The sequence below is a fragment of the Pteropus medius genome, unplaced genomic scaffold (assembly GCF_902729225.1).
Source record: "Pteropus medius unplaced genomic scaffold, Ma_sr-lr_union100, whole genome shotgun sequence".
NCBI lineage: Eukaryota > Metazoa > Chordata > Mammalia > Chiroptera > Pteropodidae > Pteropus > Pteropus medius.
In genome coordinates, this window is record NW_024349519.1 from 27,909,257 (window position 1) to 27,934,873 (window position 25,617).

The following is a 25,617-nucleotide window of genomic DNA, read 5'->3' on the forward strand; positions in this document are numbered from 1 at the left end:
CAACAGATCAAATAAAAATATCTGAATAACTGCCTTCCAGATAGAATGCCACAATAGTTTTTTGGTATTTTGTATAAAGACCTCTTCTAAGTTCAAATCCCCCTTCACTTTCTGCCCTGTGGAACAAAATACTGGCTTCCCTTATCAAAATTCTCAAATTAGTTAATATGGAGCCAAGCTTCAAATGTACCTTTACTAACTATTCCTTCACCTTCTCCTTTATAAGTTCTCTCTTTCTCTCCACATTTTCCTTTCTATAAGAGTTTTGAAAGGTTGTCCAGTAGTCCTAATCTTGAATCATCTTTCTATGTAGGCTTTTGGCCACCAGACACAGGGTATTCCACACCTTCAGAAACCGTTTAGATGATGACATTATTATGATAGACATAAAATGAGATTCTCTCTCTCTCTCTCTCTAAATATTAAAATTTTCAAAGTAAACTGGCAACATTTTCCAGGTTCAGAAGATCACACTAATATTAGCAAATTGTCCCTAAACAAAGTACAATATTTCCTCTGGCACCTAAATTTCGAAATTTCGAACAAGGGCAAACTTATAATTTTATTTCTCCCCTCATCTTCAGAATATTTTTTAAAACCTATGACTCCATTTATAAACCTAAGGTCTTATTTTGCTTTTCTATGGAAAATTAGATGTCTTCTCTGAACCATAAAATTTTCTTTCTCTAAAATTTATGTGAATCAAACATATTAAAAAGTTTTTAATTTTTATTCCTTTTACATTTCCAGGGGACCAAATAGAAATCCTTAGGGCTAATCAATGCTTAATGTTATAAATGAGGAATCTGAAGCCCAGAAAGAAAGCAACTTGTCCAAGAACCCACATGTAGCTGGTTTACAGCGTTGGAGGCTGGTTTCTGCTCAAGTGACATAACTAGTAAATTAATGAATAGAGCTGAGTAATAGGAAACATGCATCAGCATGCCTTTCATAGAGCTTTAGTCCTTCTTCCAGGTCAATGAGAAGGCTCTTAGAAATGTAATTAGGTGAAATCCAGAGAAGGATTTCACAAGCTTTCCTCTCTATGAACTAGCCTGACCACTAGGAGGCGCCTTCCAGGAGAAAGACAATTGACCTGTTATTTTTGGATTGCCTGTGATGTGACAGGTAGACATGTCATTCACTCCCTGGATCTCCATTTGTGTTTCAGTGAGCCAAGATCTAAAGAAAGCTATGAAAGTCTCATTTTTATCATTTTTCAAAAAAAAAAAAAGTTTAATTTAAACTTTCGGTGTTTGCAAGTGAGAAAAAAAAGAGCATGGCTCCTTAGAACAAACCGTATCTGCATAGACCTCTGAGGAGGTAACATTGTATACAGGGAAATTGTGAGTCTAGAAGAGCAGGACACTTATGGTCCGCCCTTACCTTCTAACCACTCACTCCCAGCCCCCAACAGCTGAAATTTTATCCATCAGACTTCTCTCGGTTTTGTCTTTTTTTTTTTGGACTGTGAGACTCAAATTAGCCTTGAATTAATGATTAACATTAATTAACAGTTGATATTCGAAAGTACAGTTAAGTGCAACTTTGGCTAGCAGGCAAACTAAATGTGAGTTTCCCCAACAGCTAAGGCACACAAGCAAATTCGAGTTCTCTAGCTGTCTCTGTGTGTGTCATATGCTTGAATATACAGTAAAATAAGAGAAAAAATAATAATATATTGAGAAAGCAAGCAACTCTACATTTTGGATATGCATAGATTTTAAGGGCTTTCACAGACATGCTGTACAAAGAGACAATGTTACATAACATTGAGAACCAGTAAAAGTAAATACTAAAGTTAAGTGAACATTGCTTGCACAAACTTATTTAGGGAAGGATGAAGACAGTTGTGGAAAAAAGAAAAACATTTTTATGAAGAATTGCATCAAACAGGTTTTTTTTTCAGGTATGGTTTCAAAATTATTATTTAGGGTTTTTCTACCACAGGGGTTTAACAAATTTTTACAATAGAAAATTATTGTTTTTTTAGACATCCAGATGCTTGAATTACATAGTTTTATTTTTATAAAAAGATTTAATTAAAATTTCAAAAAGTTAAAATTTAAAATGTTAACATTCCACAAATAAATTTTAATATTTATTTGATATAATTTGCATTTTACACTTTAATTTTAATAGATGATTTAAACAGAAAAATAATATTTGAAAACATAAAAATGATTTTAATTTTACATTAACTTTATTTTACATCTTTATGAAAATATATTCAAATTTTGTAATTTGAATACAATTGCATTTAACATTAAATTTTTTTTCTTTTTTATTAAATTTATTGGGATGACATTGTTAATGAAATTATATAGGTTTCAAGGGTACAATTTAAAAACACATCATATGCATATTGCATTGTGTGTCCAACACTCAAAGTTAAATTTTCTTCTGTTATCATATATTTGACCTCCTTTACCCTTATCTACCTCTTGCCCTCCCCCACTTTCCTCTGGTAACAGCTAAACTGTTGTCTGTATCCATGCGTCTCTGTTTGTTTGTCACGTTCATTTATTGCTTTCAGTTTTATATCCCACATATAAGTGAAATAATATGTTTTTCAAATTTTTCTGTCTGACTTATTTTGCTTAGCACGATTATCTCAGAATCCATTCATGTTGTCACAAATGGCAGTGTTTCATCTTTTCTCATGGCTGAGTAATATTCCACTGTATATATGTACCACATCTTTATCCAATCATGTAGTGAAGGATGTTTAGGTTGTTTCCATGTCTTGGCCATCGTGAACAATGCTGCTATGAACATTGGGGTGCATATATATTTACGGATAAATGTTTTCAAATTTTTGGGGGTAGATACCCAGAAAAGGGATTGCTGGGTCATATGGTAATTTTATTCTTAGTCATTCTTACTGTTTTTCATAGTGGCTGTACCAATTTACATTTTTCACCAGCAGTGTATGAGGGTTCCTTTTTCCCAAAAACGTCTCCAAACACTTGTTAGTACTTGTCCTATTGATAATAGCCGTTCTACCATATGATTTCACTCATATGTGGGATATAAAACTGAAAGCAACAAATGAACAAGACAAACAGAGACTCATGGACACAGACAACAGTTTAGCTGTTACCAGAGGGTAAGGGAAAGGAAGAGGTAGATAAAGGTAAAGGGGGCTGAATATATGGTAACAGAAGAAAATTGAACTTTGGGTGTTGAAAATACAATGCATCATACATATGACATATCATTGAGTTATACACTTGAAACCTATATAATTTTAACCGTCACCCCAATAAATTAAATAATAACGTTTTTAAAAAGTACACATGAATGATTGATCAATAAAATATAGTTGGGAAAAAAATAGTGAGCTGGAGGTGGAGGAGAGGAAGGGAAGGAAGGAGGGAAGAGAACCTCTTCCCATCAGTCCTAGGTTCTTCAGAACATGAAAGTGTCGAACACTGAACACAAAGCCCTGCTGAGGAATGTCCTAGGATTTGGGGAAGATAAAAATCAGCATTATGATAGGAACACTTGTGAACACTATTGAATAAAGTACTCCCCTCCCTCCCTGTTTCTTATAAACCCTGATGTCAGCAAACTAATTACAAATTCACATTTTATGTTTTAAAAATATGCACATTTTTTTCATAGGGTGATTTCATTATACCAAATGATACATTTCATTTTATTTGCCTCAGTTTCTGGTGGTAAGTAGAACTTTATCTTAAGTATGGACTGAAAATAGCTTGTTTCCTGACTTGTAGATTAGAAAACAGGGCATAAATCCAGAGACAGAAATCACACCCCATTACCCCAGATTTGTGGGAGAATCCTACGCCGTCTACTCCAGGGAGGGAAGGAAATAAAATTGTTTTATTTATTTTCTGCTTAAGGCTCCAGGGGCTTTCAAAGCAAGGAAGGGAATCGAGGTGAAGGAATTCATAATAGTAGGAATCTATGTCTATATTTATATCCATATCTATATCCATATCTATACCTATATTTATATCCAAATTTATATTACGCATTTAAATAATATTTAAGAGCAATATTAAAAAACAGAAGTCTTGATTTACCTCATTGATCAGTCAGTTTTCCATAAAGCAGTCAGTTTAATGCAACACACACATATTGCAATTTTGGGCTGAAAAATATTATACAAATATTCTTGCAATTAGAATTTACACATTTCAATAATTTAACTACTGCTGTTAATTCTCCACTCTACATCATGTCCACTACATTTGTTTACAAATTACTTAACCAATATTCAGAAAGACATATCTGTACTAGTATTTTTAGACCCCATGTTTATTCTTTATTTATGATGAAAACAAGCATTTATTTTAAAAATAGCATATATATTACAGTTAATTTCTGCTACTGTTGCTAGCATTCTATGTAAACTTTGTTTTGGCATATGTGAAAAATGGCAAATCTAGGTAAAGAGATTTGAAATAAAATAAATTCCACTGTAGTGAATAATTTTATTTTTTTGTGTGATAAGAATCTTACTAGATTATTATATTTATTCATTGTCATCATTGTGAAATAGTATTGTTAGTTCATTGATAACCAAGTCAGTGCTAACTCAATGGATATATTTCGAACACTGAACCCAACTGCATGTATACATACAAACATGTTTTACATATGCACATGGAACATTTACAAAAAAATTGACCACATACAAGGCTCTGAGGCTAATCTCAACACATTTTAAAGAATTAAAATTACATAGAGTGTGTTAACCGATTACAATGGAATTGAGCTAAAAAGAAAAAAAAAACAACTGGAAAATCCCCAAATTTTTAAAAATAAAGTTATACTCTTTTAAATAAATATCTGTCAAAGAATACATCCCAATGGAAATTAGAAAATATATTTAATTGAGTGATAATGAAAATATGACACATCAAAACTTTGTCGTGTAGCTGAATCAGTGCTGAGATCAAATGTGTAGGCTTATAGACAACCATTAGACTAGGGAAAAGGTAAAAATTAGTGATATAAGAATCCGGCTCGAGAAGGTAGAGATTAGCAAATTACATGCAAAGAAACTAAAAGGAAGAAAAAAAAGAGGCAACTGCAGAAATTAATTAAATGTAAGACAAATATATATTGGAGAAGGTCGACTCATTTTATAAAGTCAGTGGAATCTTAATACTAAAACATGACAGGGATATTATGACATTATGACAAATCGTAGGCCTTTTTACTTCATGAGCATTGATGCAAATATCAAACAAAATATTACCAAACTTAACCCAGTGATATGTTTTTGTTTATGAAAAGATTGTTATATTTCCACAAAGTTGGATTTATCACAGGAATGAGAATTTCATTTAGTATTCAAATATCAATAGAGGCACCACTGCCGGGTATTCCCTAAAAGAAGTGAAAGTAGAGAGTCAAATAGATGGGTTCACAGCAGCATGATTCATGATAGCAACCCAAGTGTCTATCAAAGGATGAACAGAGAAACATAATGTGGATATATGTACAAAGAAATATTATTTAGCCTTAGAAAGGAACGAAATTCTGACACACGCTACGACATGGACAAACTTTGAAGATATTATGCTAAGTAAAATAAGCCAGTTACAAAAGAACAAATACCATATGATTCCACTTATATAAGATATGAAGCATAGTCAATTTTATAGAGATAGAAAGTAGAATGGTGATTGCCAGGGTTTGTGGGGAGGAGGGATGAGGAGTGAATGTTTAGTGGGTAGAGATGTTCTGAAGGGAAGATGAAAAAGTTCTAGAGATGTACATGCTGCTACAATAAAAAAATAAAAATAATTTTAAAATTAATACATACAGAAAAAATTGATAAAACTTTATTTTATTCATGATGAGAACTCAGCAAACTGGAAATAAAAGGGAACTTCCCTCATCCGTTAAATTATATCTGAAAACAAACAAAAATCCAAATAAAAAATCTTCAAGAAACTTAATACTTAATTCTGAAATATTGAGAATGTCCCCCGAGAAATTGAGAAAAAGACAAGAATTTCCACCACTATTTCCATTAAACATTATACTGGAAGTCTCAGTCAGCATAGTAAGGTACGAAAAAAAAAAATAAAGGTAAAGAACTAGGAAAAAATATACTCTCATTGTTCACAGATGATATAATTATGTACCTAGAAAAATCCAAAATAACCAATGCATAAATTATTTGAGCCAATAAATTATATTAGCAAGAAATCTGGAATTCACAGTAAATATACAAAAACAAGCAGTTGCTAGTTCTCCAAAAAAACAAATTAACCAGTATTTACTGGCACTAAGAAGCTGTATTTAGATTTTGAAATTCAGTTGCCTTGTAAAATTGAAGTACCCACTTAGCAGGCGGTAAGTTCTAAGAAATTAGGCACTTTAATATTAAATATATAAAATCTATTTAACCCATCAAAAAGTTAATAAGCTTCTTAAAACTAATGTTTTAAGTTTTGATTGCTCTATACTTACATACTTTCCTACATATTTATTGGCATTTTGGTCATTACTACAATAAACATTTGTTATATTTTACCCTGCCCACAGTATTTTCATTTTTGTTATATATATTTGTGTATATAATATGTATATATTATATATATATATTTGTCATGCATTTATATTAGATATTTAGAAGACCAAGGGCTATGTAACAGTATTTCTCAATGAGAATTTACCAAGATCAAAAACTGCAACCTTTTATTCTGTGATTAAATAATAATGACCCAAAAATCCACAACCTGGAACATTAGATATCTCTTTCTAGAAACAGAAAAAAAAACAACAACTTAATTTTATGTAACAGTGTTTTTTAAAAAAACAAAACTTATATATGGTTTTACTTGAAGGGGATTTAATTATTTTCTAAGACTAAATTATTTCCTGTTAATACACTGGCCCATTTTAAATAATGAGGTGAGGTAGTATGTTTTCATTTCACATTAAGGCCATCCAGCGCTAATGATGGCACTGGAGCTTTTATTTCATATAAACATGGAGTTTAGACGGAGCAGAGCAATGAGCAAAGAGAAAAGCAGGAGGCCCATTCTAGACATGGATGAGCTCCTGAAGAGCATCTTTTGCCAGAAAATATAAATTTTAAAATTATTTATTTATTTATTTTTATGATGACATTGGTAGACAAAATCCACTAAGTTTCAGCTATGCACTTTAACAATAAGGCATATACATATTTACACTGGGTGTTCATCTTCCATAGTTAGATTTCTTTCTGTCACCACATATTTGATCCTCTTTACCCCGTCTACCTCTCTCCCCCTGCTTGCCCTCTGGTAACCTCTGGTCTATAGTCCATGTCCATGAGTCTCTGTTTGTTTATCCTGTTCGTTTGTTGCTTGTAGGTTTATATCCCACATATAAGTGATACCATGTGATTTTCAACTTTTTCTGTCTGGTTTATTTCGCTTAGCATGATTATCTCGAGTTCCATGCATGTTGTCGCAAATGGCAGTATTTCATCTCTTCTTATGGCTGAGTAATATTCCATTGTATGTATGTACCACCGCTTCTTTAGCTAATCATCTATTGTAGGACACTTCAGTTGCTTCCATGTCCTGGCCACAGTGAATAGTGCTGCTTTGAACGTTGGTGTGCAAATATCTTTTCAGATATGAGTTTTCAAGTTTTGGGGGGTAAATACCCAGTAGGGGGATTGCTGGATCATATGGTACATCAATTCTTAGTTTTTTGAGGAACCTCCATACTGTTTTCCATGGTGGCTGTACCAATTTGCAGTCCTACCAGCAGTGTATGAGGGTTCCTTTTTCTCTGCATCCTCTCCAACATTTGTTATTACTTGTCCTGTTGATTATAGCCATTCTAACAAATGTGAGATGGTATCTCATTGTGGTTTTGATTTGCATTTCCCTAATAGCTAGCAATGTTGAGCACCTTTTCATATATTTGTTGGCCATTTGTACGTCCTCTAGGGAGAAGTGCCTGTTCAGGTCCTCTGCCCATTTTTTGATTGGATCGTTTGTTTTTTTTGTTGTTATTGAGTCGTATGAGTTCTTTGTATATTTTGGATATTAGGCCCTTATCGGAGGTGTTGCTTGCAAATATATTTTCCCATTTAGATGGTTATCTCTTTTCCTTGCTGACGATTTCTTTTGCTGAACCGAAGTTTGATGTAGTCCCATTCATTTATTTTTGCTTTTACTTCCCTGCCTTTGAGGTCAAATTCATAAAATCCTCTTTATTTTCAGGTCCTTAATCCATTTTGAGTTAATTTTGGTGTGTGGTCTAGTTTCATTCTTTTGCAAGTGGCCTTCCAGTTTTCCCAGCACCATTCATTGAAGAGGCTTTCTTTTCTCCACTGTATGTTTTTGTCAAAAATTATTTGTCCATATAAATATGAGTTTATTTCTGGACTCTCAATTCTGTTCCACTGGTCTATTTTGCTGCCAATACCATACCATTTTGATTACTGTCACTTTGTAGTATAATTTGAAGTTGGGCAGAGTGATGCCTCAAGCCTCATTCTTTTTTCTCAGGATGGCTTTAGCAATTTGGGATCTTTTGTGCTTCCATACAAATCTGATGATTTTTTTTTGCTCTATTTCTTTAAAAAATGCCGATGAGATTTTGATGGGTATTGCATTAAATCTGTATAATGCTTTAGGTAATAAGGTCATTTTAACTATGTTGATTCTTCCAATCCAAGAACATGAAATATCTTTCCATTTTTTAGTATCTTCTTCAATTTCTTTTGATAGGGTATTATAGTTTTCATTATATAGATCCTTCAATTGTTTCATTAAATTTATTCCTAGGTATTTTATTCTTTTTTGTTGTAATTGCAAAGGAATTACTTTTTCCATTTCTTTTTCTGACACTTCATTATTAAAATATAGGAAAGCTATGGATTTTTGAATGTTGATTTTGTATCCAGAAACTTGACTGTATTTGTTTATTGTTCCTAATAGTGTTCTTGTGGAATCTTTAGGGTTTTCTATGTAGAGAATCATGTCATCTGCAAATAGTGACAGTTTGACTTCTTTGTTTCCTATTTGGATGTCTTGTATCTTTCTCTTGTCTGACTGCACTTGCTAGGACCTCCAATGTTATATTGAATAACAGTGGCAATAGTGGACAGCTTTGCCTTGTTCCTGATCTTAGATGGAAGGTTTTTTTTGTTTTTCACCATTAAGTATAATGTTGACTGAGGGTTTGTCATAGATGGCCTTTATTATGTTAAGGTACTTTCCTTCTATACTGATTTTGTGAAGTGTTTTGATCATAAATGGATGCTATATCTTGTCGAAGGCTATTTCTGCATCTATTGCTATGATCATATGATTCTTATTTTTTAATTTGTTTATGTGGTGTCTCACATTAATTGATTTGCATATGTCGAACCATCCTTGTGACCCTGGGATGAAGCCCACTTGATCGTGGTGTATAATCTTTTTAATATGTTTCTGTATTCGGTTCACTAGTGTCTTATTTAGGACTTTTGCATCATGTTCATGAGAGATATTGGTCTGTAGCTTTCTTTTTTTGTGTTCTCTTTAGCAGGTTTTGGTATCAGAGTAATACTGGCTTCACAAAATGAGTTGGGAAGTATTGCCTCCTCTTCAAATTTTTGGAAAAGTTTGAGGAGAATAGGTATTAAATCTTTGAATGTTTGGTAGAATTAACTGGTGAAGCCATCTGGTCTTGGACTTTTACTTTTTGGTAGGTTTTGGATGATTCTTTCAATTTCCATACTGCTGATTGGTCTATTTAGATTTTCCAGGTCTTCTTGATTTAGTCTAGGAAGGTTGTATTATTCTAAGTACTTGTCCATTTCTTCAAGGTTATTAAATTTGGTGTTATATACTTTTTTATAGTATTCTTGCATGATCCTTTGTATTTCTGCGATATCAGTCGTAATTTCCTCTCTTAATCCCAGATTTTGTTATTTGTGTCCTTTCTCTCTTTTCTTTAGCGAGTCTAGCCAGGAGTTTGTCAATTTTATTAACCTCAAAGAACCAACTCTTTGTTACATTTATTTATTATATATATTTTTTGTTTTCAATTTCATTTATTTCTGCTCTTATTTTGATAATTTCTTTCCTTCTGCTGACTATAGGCCTCATTTGTTCTTCCTTTTCTAGTTTTTTAAGATGAAATGTTAGGTTGTTTATTTGGGTTCGTTCTTGTTTTTGGAGAATAGCCTGTAATGATATGAACTTTCCTCTTATGACTGCTTTTGCTGTGTCCCAAAAGTTTTGATTTGTTGTACTATCATTATCATTCGTTTCTATGTATCTCTTGATCTTTCTTTTTATTTCTTCCCTGACTCAGTTATTCTTCAGTAGCATGTTGTTTATTTCCATGTATTCGTGGTTCTTCCTGATTTCCTTTGGAGCTGATCTCTAGTTTCAAAGTATTATAATCAGAGAATATGGTTGGTATGATTTCAACCCTCTTAAATGTGTTGAGGCTATCTCTGTGTCCCAGTATGTGGTCAATTCTTGAGAATGTTCCATGTGCACTAGAGAAGAATGTATAAGCAGCCGTTTTGGGATAGAGGGCTCTGTAAATGTCAATTATATCCAATTGGACTAATGTGTCATTTAAGGAGTTATTTCCTTATGGATTTTCTGTTTAGATGATCTGTCCATGTCCGACAGTGGGGTATTTAGGTCCCCTACTACGATAGTGTTTTGGTCTGTTTCTCCCTTTAGTTCTGTTAGTAATTGCTTTACATATTTCAGGACTCCCTGATTGGGAGCATAGATATTAATAAGTGTTATGTCTTCTTGGTACATGATTCCATTTATCATTATGAAGTGTCTCTTCATATCTTTCTTTACCTTTTTTATTTTGAAGCCTATTTCGTCTGATATTAGTATCGCTATTCCCACTTTTCTCTGAATGCCATTTGCTTGAAATATCAATTTCCACCCTTTCACTTTGAGTCTGTATTTGTCTTTGGAGCTGAGATGTGTCTCCTGGAGACAGCATATGGTTGGGTTTTGTTTTTTGATCCATTCTGCAACTCTGTACCTTTTACATTTACATTTAAATGTAAATGGAGTTCAGTACATTTACATTTAGAGTGATTATTGAAATACAAGGTCTTCTTATAGCCATTTTATCTTTTGCTTTCTGGTAACTTCGTGTTTCCATTGCTTCCTTCTCCTTGTGTTTCTGTTTTCTTTATTTTGGTTGACTCTTGTGGGTTTTCCCTCTGGTTCTTCTTGTTTTATGTTGTATATTTTAGTTCTGAATCTTTGGTGTGTGGTTATCATTATAAATATATAAAAGATAGTTTTATATATATATGTATATATTTTTATATATATATATATAAAACAGTCATCCATTTTCTTCTGTGTGTGCCTTATCTCCTTTTGCAAATTCGGATCTTTAAATCCTCCCCCTTTCACTTATTGTTGTCTCACTTTGTCCCTATGTACGCTGAAAGTTCATTACTATCTTGTTATAGCAAATCTCTTCTTATTGTTTAAGCGTATAATGCCCTATTTGTAGTAAGAATTGCACTCCTCTGCTTCTATTTGCCTGATAATCATCTTACTCTTAATTATGTTTTTTTTTTTTGTCATTTTGTTTTAGGTGAGCTGACCCCTTTCAGTATTTACTGTAATGCGGGCCTTGTAGTGGAGAATTGCCTCAATTTTTGTATGTCTGGAAAGGTCTTTATTTCTCCTTCATATCTAAGGAGAGCTTAGCTGGATAAATTATTCTAGTCTGGTAGTTCCTTTCACTTAACAGTTTAAATATTTGATTCCATTCCTGTTTGATTTGTAAGGTCTACATTGAGAAGTCCGAGGATAATCTAATGGGTTTTCCTTTATAAGTTACCGTTTTCTTCTCCCTGTCTGCCCTGAGAATTCTGTTTTTGTCATTGGTTATTGATAATTTTAATGCAATGTGTCTTGGTGAAGGCCTTTTTGGATTGAGATAATTAGGTGTTCCATTGACTTCTTGAATTCTAAACTCTAGTTCATTCCTTAGGTTTGGGAAATTCTCGTCAACTATTTGTCTGAAAATGCTTTCTAGTCCCTGCTTCTTTTCCTTACCTTCGATAATGCCCATTATTCTTATGTTTCCTCTCCTGATGGTGTCAACTAGTTCTTGTAGTTCTCTTTCATTATTTTTCATTCCCAGTTTCTTTCTTCTTCCTTCTGATTTATTTCCAGATTTCTTTCTTTGATATCACTGATCCTTTCCTCCAGTTGGTCAACTATATTTCCCAAGCTTGCTATTTCATTTTTCAACTCTTGCAGTGTGTTTTTTTAATTTTCAGAAGATCTATTCAGTTCTTTTTAAGGGTTTCAATCTCCTTGCTAAAGAGCTCATTCTGCTCATCTAGTTGTTTTTACAATTCTTGAAATTGTTGATATGAATCATTTTGGATCTCACTGAGTTTTTTCAGAAGTACCATCCTGAATTCTCTGTCATGTAAGTCACATATTTCTATGTCTGTAAACTTATTTTCTGGAGATTTTTCTCTTCCTGAGATGCCTTGTCACCTTGGTTGTTCATGGTTTTAATGGACTATTCCTCTGCTTGGGTATTAGTGGAAGTGTATTTTGTTGCTTTTTCCAGGTTTCTCTTTAGCCTGTTGCAAAGAAGGCACTTTTCTTTAGGTTTCCAGTATGTGGCGACTAAGCCTCTTGGATTGCTGCTTTATATAAGACCTTAATAATGCCTTTTTTTCCCTTGTAGATGTTTAATCATGCTCACTACCCTTAGGCTCAGTCTCTGTCAGTGTTAAGGACAGTTTCCATAGCATTTGCTCGGATTCCCCTGGGGCTCTGCAGTGTTTGGTCTTGGAGGATATGGGGTTAGGAGCCCTCTGGGTTGGGAGTTGGGAGCTGCATCTCAGTCTCAGTTTTGCAACTGCAGCTGGTAAAAATCAACTGTTGTTTCTCTGCCATTCTGCTTCTCTGCTTTCTGCCCTGATGACTGGACCCCGTTGCTGGCCACATGGAGCTCACAGGACTCTCAGGCAGGGCTGTTCAGGGAAGTCACTGCACTTTCTCCCCTTCCCTTCTTACTACAGGGAGCTCTGCAGCTGTGAGAAGCAGCTTCTTTACTTCTTCCAGTCCACTGCCCAATACCTGGGGTTCTGACCTATGGTAGCTCTTATGTGCAGATCCCATGCTCAGATGTGCTGGTGTGCAGATTGGGTCTTTTTTGTTGAGTTTTAGATGTTCAGCTTATTGTTGTTTCAAGGGGAGAGATCTGAGGACGTCTCTCACTCTGCCATGTTTCTCCAGACTCCACCAGTAAAGGTTTGAGAAATGATTTAAGTACCCACAAAGTACACACGTCTATAAGACAATCGTTCATAAGCACAATTCCATTCAGGCAAATGTGTCATTTTGTGATTTTCTTTTCTATCAGAGGCTGCTTATCCAATAAAATATCATAAAATTGCCCTGGGTAATGGCAATTTTAAAGGGTAGTGAGCATGATTGCCCTGATTTCCTAAGTTCAGGCATATTTCCTGTTAAGTAAACCTACTTTGCTTGCCTTCGTGACATTATTACCTAATTAGATATGTTCCCACTAAAATCCAAAATAACACGTGCCATGTATTGCATCACAGAATGTGTGACAAAACTGTTCAAAGACATCTGCTTTCAAGGAGGAGACATTATTACTGTTTTTACACCAAGCACCAAGCACTGCCACATTGTTTGCACCCATCACCCAAGGTGTTTATTCTTCACTTTTATGAATGAATCGTCATCTGAAGATCCTACCAAATGGTAAATGTTTACATTTCTTCATAGAGAAAATGGGTTTTACATGATAATTACTACTAATAAATTTTACATGACAATTACCTAGTAAAAACTTTTCATATACCATTTTATGAAATTGAATGTTAAAAATTAAAAAATATATTTTCTTTCAAGTGAAATATTAATTATCGCAGAAGAAAAGGTGGTGTTTAGGCAGATGGAGAAGGAACAGACATAACTTATTGTGGACTCTCCAACCTCCCTCTGCTCTCAATATTAGTGGTACAACAATATTGCCTCTTAATCATTTTGCTCTTTGCTTTTTGATTGATTATTGATATTCAATTTTAAAATTTGAAACTCTTAATTCTCTTTGCCTTCCCCTTCCTTTTTAAATTTTTTAAATTATAGTTGACATTCAATATTATTTTATATTAATTTCAGGTGTGCAGTATAATGGTTAGGCATATATATAGTATATATATATAAATTTATGCGATATTATTTAAACTAGCATATTTTCCTCAACTATTTTATTTAAAAAAATTAAATTTTCTAAAGGTAATTTGAAAAAAATAGTACAATGATCCACTCTCGCTGCCAAGATTTTTGCCAATTGTGCCTTACCTATCCATATATGTGTGTATATGTTTAACCATTTGAAATAATTTGAAAGCATCATAACACTTCACTCTTAAATATTTTAACATACATTATGCTACACAAAATTAGCAAGAATCTCTTTATATAATCTCAATTGTCCTCCAAATGTATTTTATAATTATTAACCAGAATCTTACCAAAATTCACAAATTACATTTGGTGTTTTGTCTCTATAGTCATATTTTAAAAAATTTCCACCTACCACCTTTGTTTCCATATTGAACTTGAAAATTCAATGTAAAGCCTTACTGCAGAATTTTTTTTATGTTATCAGCATTTTTGTGTATTACTGCTGCATTTATAGTTATTTGCATAGTACTCTAAACTTATAAAATTTATTATTTGAGAATTTACAATAGGCATTAGTAAATTTTTTCTTAACCAGGCAGAAACTAAATATCTTAGGCTTTATGGGTCCAGAGATGTAGTCAAGGATATTATATAAGTACTTATATAACCATTTAAAATGTATCCATTCAAAAATATAGAAACCATTTTTAGCTCATGGGCTATACAAAACAGGCAGAAGACTGTATTCATCAGCAGGCCATAGTTTGCTCATTCATGTTTTCTGTTAGGAAGGAAATTCATACTTCATCTTTGAAATGTAGAGATGAAATAAAAAACAAACTCACAGTCTTGCTAAGAAAATACTTTTTTGGCATGAGATGGAGTAATTTATTTCCTTGTCTTTGATTTTCTGCATACTGACTTATTTTTTTATTTAAATATATTATTAATAATATCATCAGTTCCTGCATATTGACTTTTAAGACCCATTATTATTTTAAAACATAAATTCCCACCCAGTAATGTTATTTAAAAAAAAAAAAGGTTTATTTGCATCATGAAAGACAGTGTTACAGAAACACTGCCAAGGGTGAATATGAGAGGAGCAATTTCTGGATATTCTTTCAAGCAATACCCACACCAAATAAGTGGTAAGCTATCCTATTAGAATTAATGAATACTAGATATTATGATGTACACATATAGTTACATCAGGAATGGTTTTATGGCTATAAAACAAAACCCTGCTGTATGGGAATAAAGTCTCTTATTAAAGTACTTTCAGTTTAGAGTAAAAACTAGCATACATGCATTTCCCTTATCCCCATTATAGTTTATTAAAATTTATCTCATAGTACATCAGTCAGAATGGCTATTACCAAAAACTCAGCAAATAACAAGTGTTGGTGAGGATATGTAGAAAAGGGGACATACACTGAACACCACCATACACTGTTGGTGGAATTGTAAATTGTTGCAGGAACTATGGAAGACAGTATGGTGATTCCTCAAAAAATTAAAAATAGAGCTGCCATACAGCCCAGCAATTTCACTTCTGGATATTTAACTGAAGAAAAAAAAAACACTCATTTGAAAAGATATATGCACCTCCATGTTAATTGCAGCATTATTTGTCATAGTCAAGATGTGAAAGCAACCTAGGTGTCCACTGACAGATGAATGGATAAAGAAAAATGAAATATTACACAGCAAGAAAAAAGAATGAAATCTTGCTATTTGTGACAATATGGATGAACTTAGAGGGTATTATGCTAAGTGAAGTAAGTCAGACAGAGAAAGACAATTACTGTGTGATTTCACTTAATGTGGAATCTAAAAATATAAAACAAATGAATAAACAAAACAAAACATAAAAAAAACCATAGATATCGAGAACAAGCAGATAGTTGCCAAAAGGGAGGGCAGTAGGGGGAAGGACTGAAATTTAAAAATAAACAAGTTAACTATGATAAATATATATATATTTATCCCCCATATGGAGGAGAGAGAGAGGATATACTCTAAAAAAATAAAATTTATCTCATAAGATAAATATCTTACTACATCAGTTCTCATCATTCATTTATTTTCTTTCTCTTTCCAAGCTTAAAGTTATTTTAAAGTCCCTATTAAACATATTAATTCTAATCAAAGGAAACAACTGTAAAGGTTGAGGTGACACTTGTCTTAATAGTGACATCGATACTTGAATAGGTCAATTAGTGAATCGATCAATCAATGGAGTTAAAGACATAAGAAGCCAGCTGAGAAAACTGAAAGAGGAATGACCAAGTCTAATATTGCTGCACTATAAGAAGGAAATTGGCATTTTTTTTACTGCTTCCATGTGAGAATAGGAATTAAGCAGATTAAAATAAAAACAGGATTTCTGAGGAAAAGTAGAGGAGTGGAAAGAGTAAATCAGGACAGACAGTTGCTAAGGCAAAACTATCGGAGTTGCCCTAGAGTCTGAAAGATAACCATATTTTATGCTTTTATTTCCAGCTTACAACAAAAAGATTCATGTGGACCTAGACATGAAGGGAGTGAACTATAGTGGCTTTATCACCTAGGATGCTCAGGAATGCCAAGAAAGATGCACGAATGACATGCACTGTTACTTTTTCACATACGCAACAAGATGTTTTACAATTGTAGAGCATCGGTGAGTGAACCATGGTCATTAGATTACCCGATGGAAAGCAAAATGGGGATTTATTACATTTTTTTCATCAACTTGGTGTCAAATTCATTTTTAACCCATAAGAGACATTTTTATAATAAGTATAATGTTTGTTTTTTACCTTCTTTTTTCAAGAATGGCCAAAAGAATCTGAAAGGTAAGGAGTTAAGATTAAGAGTAATGCGTTATCTTTTAAAAACGGCTGATCAAAATCCATCATTAAAAATTCTAAGCTACTACAAATTTAATCAAAATGTCTGTATAAGATAGATAAAAGTTGCACAGAAGAATTTCTAGCTCTTCTCCCTTTGCATTCCCTACTTACTGACCACAAATCTAATGTTATCAAGGATTCTTGGTTTTCATTAGCTTAGGGAGGGCTCTACCTTTGGCAAAAGGAGAATTGTCTAGTTCTGAATGGAAAGAAGAACATACAGATGACCACAAAGAGGCAACATAGTCCAATGCCTGGTTTAAGATAATCAAACCTGTAGCAGAAACAGCTGGAATATCAGTGGAACGTCAAATCCAAGTGGAGAGAGATGGGAATGATGGCCTACATCAGTGGGATTGGCGATGTGGGTCGAGGAAGATTTGAGAATTGTTCCCCTACTGATGGGTATTAACATGGGGAACCATAAGAAAGCATGGTAAATTTCTTTGATCCTTAAAGGAACATTTGCTGGAGTTTTGCCTCTCATTAACAAGATTCGCTAAACACAAAACAAAACAACAAAACAAAACAAAAAAACCCTTAAGATTAAGCCTGCTTCAAAATCTAGACTGTGTATATTATCTAAATCAGAATTCTCAGAGCCTTTGGCATTTGCTTGACTTGGCAGCTCATTTGGGGGAAAGGTTTCTTAGAGTAATCGAGTCAAGGTAAGTCCTTGAGTTCCTTGTCCATCAAGCCAACTTGGTCTTCTATTGAGTGAAGCTGTAATTCCAGAAGTACTAAATCTGTCACATTAAAATGTATCTGCTACTTTCATTTACTCCGCAAATTGAATATAATTTATTTGATGCTTACTATAGATCAGGCACTGTTCTAGACAGTGGGGATACTGTTAGTAAGCTAAATAAATAAAAACCCTTCCCTACTTGGAGCAGAATGGAAGTGATAGAGAAGTAACTAGATTGGATATATTGTCAATGTAGAGCCAGTATGGATTATTGATGGATTGGATATTAGTTGTGAAGGAGAGACAGGGTCAGTGACAGCTTCATTTTGGGCCCAAGGAGTTGAAAGGATGAAAATGCCAATGACTGAGATACAAAAGATTTCATGAGGAGCAGATTTCAAGAGAGGAGAGATTCCTATTCAATGCCCAGAGAGAAATGCCGAATTGGCAATTAGAAAGAGAAGTCTGAAATTAAGAAGAGGGTTTATTCTCTAGATATATGTTTGAGTGTCACCAACGTATAGCTGGGAATTAAAGCCATGAAACTGGTGAGATGATCAAAGGATTAAATGCAGTTAGAGAGGAAAGGAAATTCAAAGATGCCTTGGGACATTATAAATTTCAGAAATTAGAAAGATGCCTTTGTAATGTGTTATTTTGTGTCATCACTGCTCTTTTTTTAAATCCTTTTTATAAAATTCCTAATCGATACCTATAAGAGGAGTGGCACATTTGATCCTCAATACAGGGTGACTGGAGCACATGTGTACTATCAGCCAAGGTTTGGCTTTTTAAATGTAAATTACAATGTAAATGTAAATTAATTAAAATTAAATAAAACTAAGTATTCATTTTCTTAGCTGTATTAGCCATGTTTCTCGTGCTCAATAGCCACAATATGGCTAGTGGCTACTAAATTAGATGTCATAGACATGGAATATTTCTACCATTGAAGAAAATTCTGCTGGACAGAACTGTTCTCTAATGTGATATTGTGCTCTTACAGGAAGATGCTGCCTGGGTGTGGAGACTGAAATGGATTTTACTTATCCCTGTCTAAGCTTGCAGTGAAACTCTGGATGGGATATTTCCAGGGAGCATGAAAATTCTTGGATCTTTGAGATAGGCCAGCATTGTTGAAAGAAAGGGAAAAAAAGATGCTAGGAACACTGACAATAGAGCCAGTACAGAAAATTTTTGTGGAGGCAGGTGGTTTAGTTTTGAAAATTTGTCTACAACTGTAGACCTTGGGGTCTGACTCAGTGGGAAATGGGAAAATCTTTGCTATTAAATGTTAACATAAACTTAGATATGTGTTGTAAAAAGTATTTTTTCTTTGCTATGCTTTATATGATATATTTATATTTCCCCTTTTTTACTGTTAGAAATCTTTGTCTCCTTGAAACGTCTAAAAATGGATTATCAAGCACACACATTAAAAAAAACGAAGCTCTTTCTGGTTTCAGTCTTCAAAACTGCAGGCACAGCATCCCAGGTAAACAATGAAAGCACTTTCTTCTAACTGAGATTAACCAAATGGTGAGTGCTAAAGTTTTGCATCTTATGTCTGATATGTGATTTGCTGTCCAGTGTTCTGCCATCCATCATTTTACCATGACACTGATTTTTTTGGGAGAAGAACTGGACATCGTTTATGTGAAAGGGCATGAAACGTGCCAGAAAATATGTACCAATAGCATCCGCTGCCAATTTTTTATCTATTCTCCATCTCAAGAATCTTACAACAGAAAGAAGTAAGACATAAGGAGGGCTCCAGAGATGCTCCTGCCCCACCGCTTTGAGAGGTGCATTGCATTTATACCACTTTGTTTCCAACCTGCAAGGGTAAATTACTTAAAACTGTCTTCCAATGGATTGCCAACTAAAATACTTCATGGGAGAGGAGGCATCTCTGGATACACATTAAGGTTGTGTAAAATGGATAATGGTGAGTTTAATGTCACTTGAAAAAAATACATGTAAAGGAATTATTCTATACTTAACATAGCGTGACTAAGAGATCCAATAATAGCCACATAAGGGAAACATTAGTGAAAAAACAAATGTACAATTTTCTGTTAGTTTCACTCCTTATCACCCAGGCCGACCATGTTTCAATGGGCCTTGACTAAACTGCATCCCCTAGTATTAACTGAATATGTGTTTTAATTTGACGCATCTTACAACTGGTATTTCATTGTGAACCAACACTTTGTCTGATTTTTGTTATCAAGGCCAACTATATTTTTATTATCCTTTATAATCGTAATATCCCCAAATCTCAGTTAATCAAATTATTCATTTTCTTTCCATTAACCATTACTTGACCTTTAGTTGAAACATAAATAATCATCATATGTTTGAAAATTTATGTATCTATTTAAGAAATACTCGAGTAGCTACTTTTCAGAGGCCTTCATTCTTTCAGGTTTTGCATATTGGCACATTATGAATTTTGGCAAAAATTACAGTAAAATCTTATCAATGTGTGGCAGTATGATAGGGTGGAAATGAACAGATTGTCTAGATTAAACAAGACCTATAACATAAAAGTTAGAATAAAAATCAAATCAGCAGTGTTTTTATCCCAATGGCCAATTCTGAGAGTAGTAGCAAGGGATATTTTACAGGCAAACAGAATCATTTAAGGCACAGAATCCCCAACAAGAAAGAACATATCACACACATACTCCTCCCTAGAATATCACAACACTCTATTATGTCTTTAGTACTTACTGATTTACATAAAACCACATATTTTTAGACTTTTATTGCTTAATGTCTGGGGGCTGTGATGGGAATCTTTAAATGATCCAACTTGCTTTAAAATGTCCATCAATTAAGTTTTGTTTCATAATTCTCTGTTTTGCTCACAATAACCTTAGTTTATGTAAGGTAAACCTTAAGTTTACCTAAGACAAGAAGGAGTATTTATAATAATTCTCTTGCCTTAGTTCTACTAAACATTAGAAGGGACACTTAGAAAATTTTGTTGTTAGTGATGTTGATATAGTTTATAAAAGAGGAACCAGCACTTATGCCTTAAATTGCAGAATCCATTGTTCACTCTCCTTCCTTCATTATATTCTCTGTTAAATTTATGGACTTTGGCCTGTAAAAGTTACAGAATATATCAGATATAGATTAATAGATGAAGCAGAAAAATAAGATAAGGAATAATAAAATCTTATGTCTTTTTAATGCAACTTCTGAATGAAGAGAAACTAATTAGGTTTTGCTGCACTCTATTTGATGAAATAGTATCCTAATACGAAAGGGAATATCTAATTGAGATGTTTATTACATCCTTGAACTGTCATTGGTCTACAATATAACTTAATTTTCTGAAGATACAGAACAATTGCCATCAAAAGAAGCATTTCTTAACATAAAATTTGATGCTAGACACGATATTTTCCGTATTTTGTTTGAACTGAGAAACCAAATAGAATGAACATCAAGACCTATGACTCACCCTAATAAGGTCTTTATTGAGCTGTTCGAAACATTTTAGTTACTGCTCATCTATTAATTTTCCTAAATGTTGTCTTTTATGCCACTTCCACCTCGCAAATTATAAGGGCTTCCCAGTAATTCCAGAGTATAGTCAAAATCTTCAAAACGGTTCTATAAAACTAAACTGCACCCTGTCCACTCTCAAATGAAAACTCTCTTCTCAAGATATCCGACTATTTAGGCTTTCACAAACACATCACCCTTTTTCCTACCTCAGCTTGCTACAAGCTGGTGTTTCTTTCAAAGCTTCTTTTCCTGTCCTCTAATTCTGTTTGGAGTCTGCCCTAGAATTATACATTCATTTTCCTGTTGATGAAAGAAAGGCCTAGAGAAGTTGTTTTATGCTTAGAAAACTAGTAAATGAATGATCTAGGACTTAGCTTTTGACTGATGACTCTTCTGCTAACTTCACACTCCTTTAGCTAAAGATACAAAGCTTCCCTGATCTGCTTGCTATTCTAATTGTGGTTTGGGCATAACACATTGGCATCACCTGGGAACTTGTTAGAAAGAATTTCAGATCCTACTCCAGACTGGATCAGAATCTGCATTTTAAAAGAAAGCCAGGTGATCATATATGCACATTGAAATATAAGAAGCACTGCTCTAGAATAATGATGTTTATAAGTACCATGCCCCCATTCTGTCTAAGTTACAGGGAAGGATTTGGCCAAAACTCCAACCAGGAGGGTAGGTTCTGGTGTTTGGCATGTCAAGAAGTAAAAATAGAATGAACAGTCCTTCTCAGGACACCCAAGACAGGAGAGAAACATAGGAGTAACTCTGAATCAAAGTCCTTTGAAAGTATCAAGAGTTGGGCCAAAGACCCCTACACTGTCAACAAGACCAAAGGGCAGAAACAGTTTACAAACAAAAGAGCAGCCCATGTTTGGAAGTGGGTGGAATGGGGGTGATGGACCAAAGGTCAGCCCAAGTAGAAGGGGATAGGGGAGGAATTGTGCATAGACTGCAAGCTGAGTGGAAGGTGCTCAGCTTTTCTTTATAACAATAGTTTTCAAACTTTAGCAAATTTGATTGAAACTCAGATTACTGAGCTCCACTGCTGATTCACTGGGTTTGAGTTGGTGCTCAGAATTTGCATTTCTAACAAGTTGCAGGTGATGCTCTTGGTCTGGAGGCAATTAACAACAGCTGCTTTTAACCATCAGGGTTATCATTTGAGGGAAGATAAGAATGCTTCTTAGTACCAGAGGAAGCATTCTTTGGGGGCATGTAATTACAAGATGACTTAGTCCTTCAATTTTTATGTTCATGTTTTGTTTTTCCAACTTGACTGTAAAGTTTCTTCAAGGTCATGGTAAATTATTGAAAGGAGGGGAGGTTTTTTTTCTCCTTTGTGCCTGAAGGAGTATAACTACTGATGGAAAATGATGATTTAGGAAGTTACTCCTTGCGATCCTTCTGTTGTAGAGTGTACGACCAAAATCAAGCCCAGATTTGTTGGAAGAACAGTGTCTGTTCACAGTGAATGGTCATGGCAGATAACTTTGCACATCACGTCACCCACCCGAAGACACCTGTGTGGAAGTTCCATCATTGGAAACCAGTAGATATTAACAGCTACTCATCGTTTTGAGTTGGTACTCTTTTTTTCACTCATTCACCATGCCCACATGTATATTAAATCTATCACTAGGATTTTAGTACTTTTAAAAAAAAATGTATATTATCCTATTTACTAAATAAGTTTTCTATCTTTAGTGAAAAAAAGTGAGCAAAAAGGAAGAGCCACTCATGGTCTACCAGCATCGGAATAGGTGCAAGAACATTGCTGTTTGCGTATTATTTCATTTTCCCATTTTAACGTACACACCTCCCCAGGGAGTTCCTGTTAGTTCCCATAAGAGCACACTGAATTTGGTGCATTGTCCTGGGCGTTGAGTCCAGAACTAAACTGAAAGAGAATTTTCTGTAAGAGCTTATTATGCATCCTCAAATCAGATTCCTTACTTAGGTCAATTTCAGTACTGGGCAAACATAAAAGCTTCATTGGAAGCATATACACATCCTGGAGTTGGCCAAACTTCCTCTTTGCACTTCAGTATCTGAGTTGTTTCCAGACATAGTTTTGTTTTGTTTTTAAAAAAATTAGTATGGAGCATATTCATAACTCAAAGATACATTTGAGGCCAGTAGTCTTCTTTATCTTTTACATACTAGAAAGTTCAAATGAATTTCTCAGGGTCGCAGCTAATGAATGGCAGGGTTGAGACTAAAACCTGGAGCTCTTCATACTGTGTGTGTGTGTGTGTGTGTGTGTGTGTGTGTGTGTGTGTGTGTGTTTAAAGCATTGATTCACTTTTGTGTGTTTAATATAAGATAAATGCTAGGCTAAGACCTTCTAGATAGGAAATTTATGTGATTGAAAAAGTCTTAGTATGATACTGCTTCTTTCTACCTAAAAGCCCACCAGTGGGAGAAAAATGTTAGATAGTAATAGCCAGTTAAATAACAATATAGCGCAAATGTTTGGGAATTAGTTGGTAAAGGAAATCTTTTTCCTCTATTGTTTACTCTGTAGAGTAAATTCAGCCAAAAATTTGCATGTCTACAGTGGCATTTTAAATCAATCAGAAATCAAAGAGGATATCTTTTTGGGGGGTTCAAGAAATAATAATTTATGCTCAATATAAAATGGCAAAAAGTGGGGATGATATTGCCTTGTTGAAACTGGAAACAACAATGAATTACATGGGTATGCAACATTTTAAATGGAAGGTTATCTCTAATGATGACCTAGATATCCTCTTTGATGCTACTAGATTCATGGCCTGGCCCAGCGATCTCTCCCCATGTTTATTATCATGAAAGGAAGAGGGTCTGCAAAGCTAGTCTTTCAGTCCGTTAAGACTGACTCTCTTTCCTGATTATTATATCTTATTTGGGGATGTGGGTGAAATGATAAATTTTCTCCAGGCTTCTTCAGATGCACAGAATGATATAATTTTTATAATATATTAGAATACTAAAGATGATCTTCTTTTTAGGGACAAAAGTATTGCAGGTCAGAGCAATTAGGCAACTTCTCAAGGGTCATAGACCTTGTTAGAGTGACGGAGTTAGTGGGGAGGACTGTGGCTCATCTCTCTCATTTCCTTATCCTGAACTGTGTAAACACGAGAGATGAAAATGAATGACAATGAAGCAAAAATGAATATAGTAAACACAGAACACACTAAATATGCAAACAAAAAGAAGATATATTTTGTGTCTGATAACTAAGTTATGATTTTTAAAATTTAGATTTTCAACGACCCACTTGCTTTCTGAAAGAAAGAGAAATATATATTCTGATTGCTGGATGACTGGATGGGGTACAGAAAATTAATAGGTAAAACATGATGTTTCTCTATATGCCCCATTTTACAGATAAAAACCACAGTTTAATCATAACCTTTTCTGCTATATCAAGTCATATAGCTAAAATACAAGCAAAATAACATTATTTCAGAAAGCATATTAATATGATGGAAAGACAAAATCACCCTAGTGAGAAGGTTACCAAGTCTATTTGATTGGAGATTTTAAATATGACAATCTCTTTAGAGACTGGTTATTTTTACTGAAGTTTAATGTGAAACCTAGCACTTTTTAGTAAATCTTCTAGCTTATTATCCAATTATTTTCTCTGGGAAGTAATTTCAGTTAGAATCTTAATTAATTTTTAACTTAATTAACACTAACAAAATGGTACAATAGTGAGAACAATGTCTTCCTTACACTCTGTAATTATAAAAAGGTCTATGAGGTAAACGTAACATTTTTCTTTCTAGATTTTTATATAGGTAAAATTTTGATTTTAACTACATTTATTTATATTAAATATATATTTATATTATATATTCAGTTATTCCATTAACAAACCAAAGTTGCATAAGAATAAACCCCGTTTTGTGTTTAAGACCATTTGAATTGGGTTATCTATTACTTGCAGTGGAAATATCGGGATACACTGGGACTTAGTGACCCAAAGTATTTTTGACTATTACCCTGATTCTATTAAATTTAACCTAAATTTATTAGGCACTTATTGGAGCATTATTCTATGAAACATAGTGTTTTTTTAAATTGTAAAAGTTCTATTTTTCTTGAATAATTTTGATTCTAAACATTTAAACAAATGTTGATCATTACTCTTTATAATGCTGTTTTTCTGGATGGCAGTAATCTGGAGGCCACACCTGATCACACATCCTGCTGTTCTCATGTGCCAGGACCTTGGGCACCAGTAGGTTGTCATTATCACAGACCCTAAGGAGTGAACTCAATCTTTGGAATGAGATCATATATAAGACTCATTTATCTAAGAAGACTTTATAAATAATACCTTTTA

The 25,617-nt window shown here is 33.8% G+C and overlaps 1 pseudogene; it reads left to right on the forward strand.

Annotated features, from left to right (window-relative positions):
- Nucleotides 1-13,333: 13,333 nt before the first annotated feature.
- On the forward strand, nucleotides 13,334-24,612 carry LOC120618611 (coagulation factor XI-like; annotated as a pseudogene).
- The last annotated feature ends 1,005 nt before the right edge of the window (nucleotides 24,613-25,617 follow it).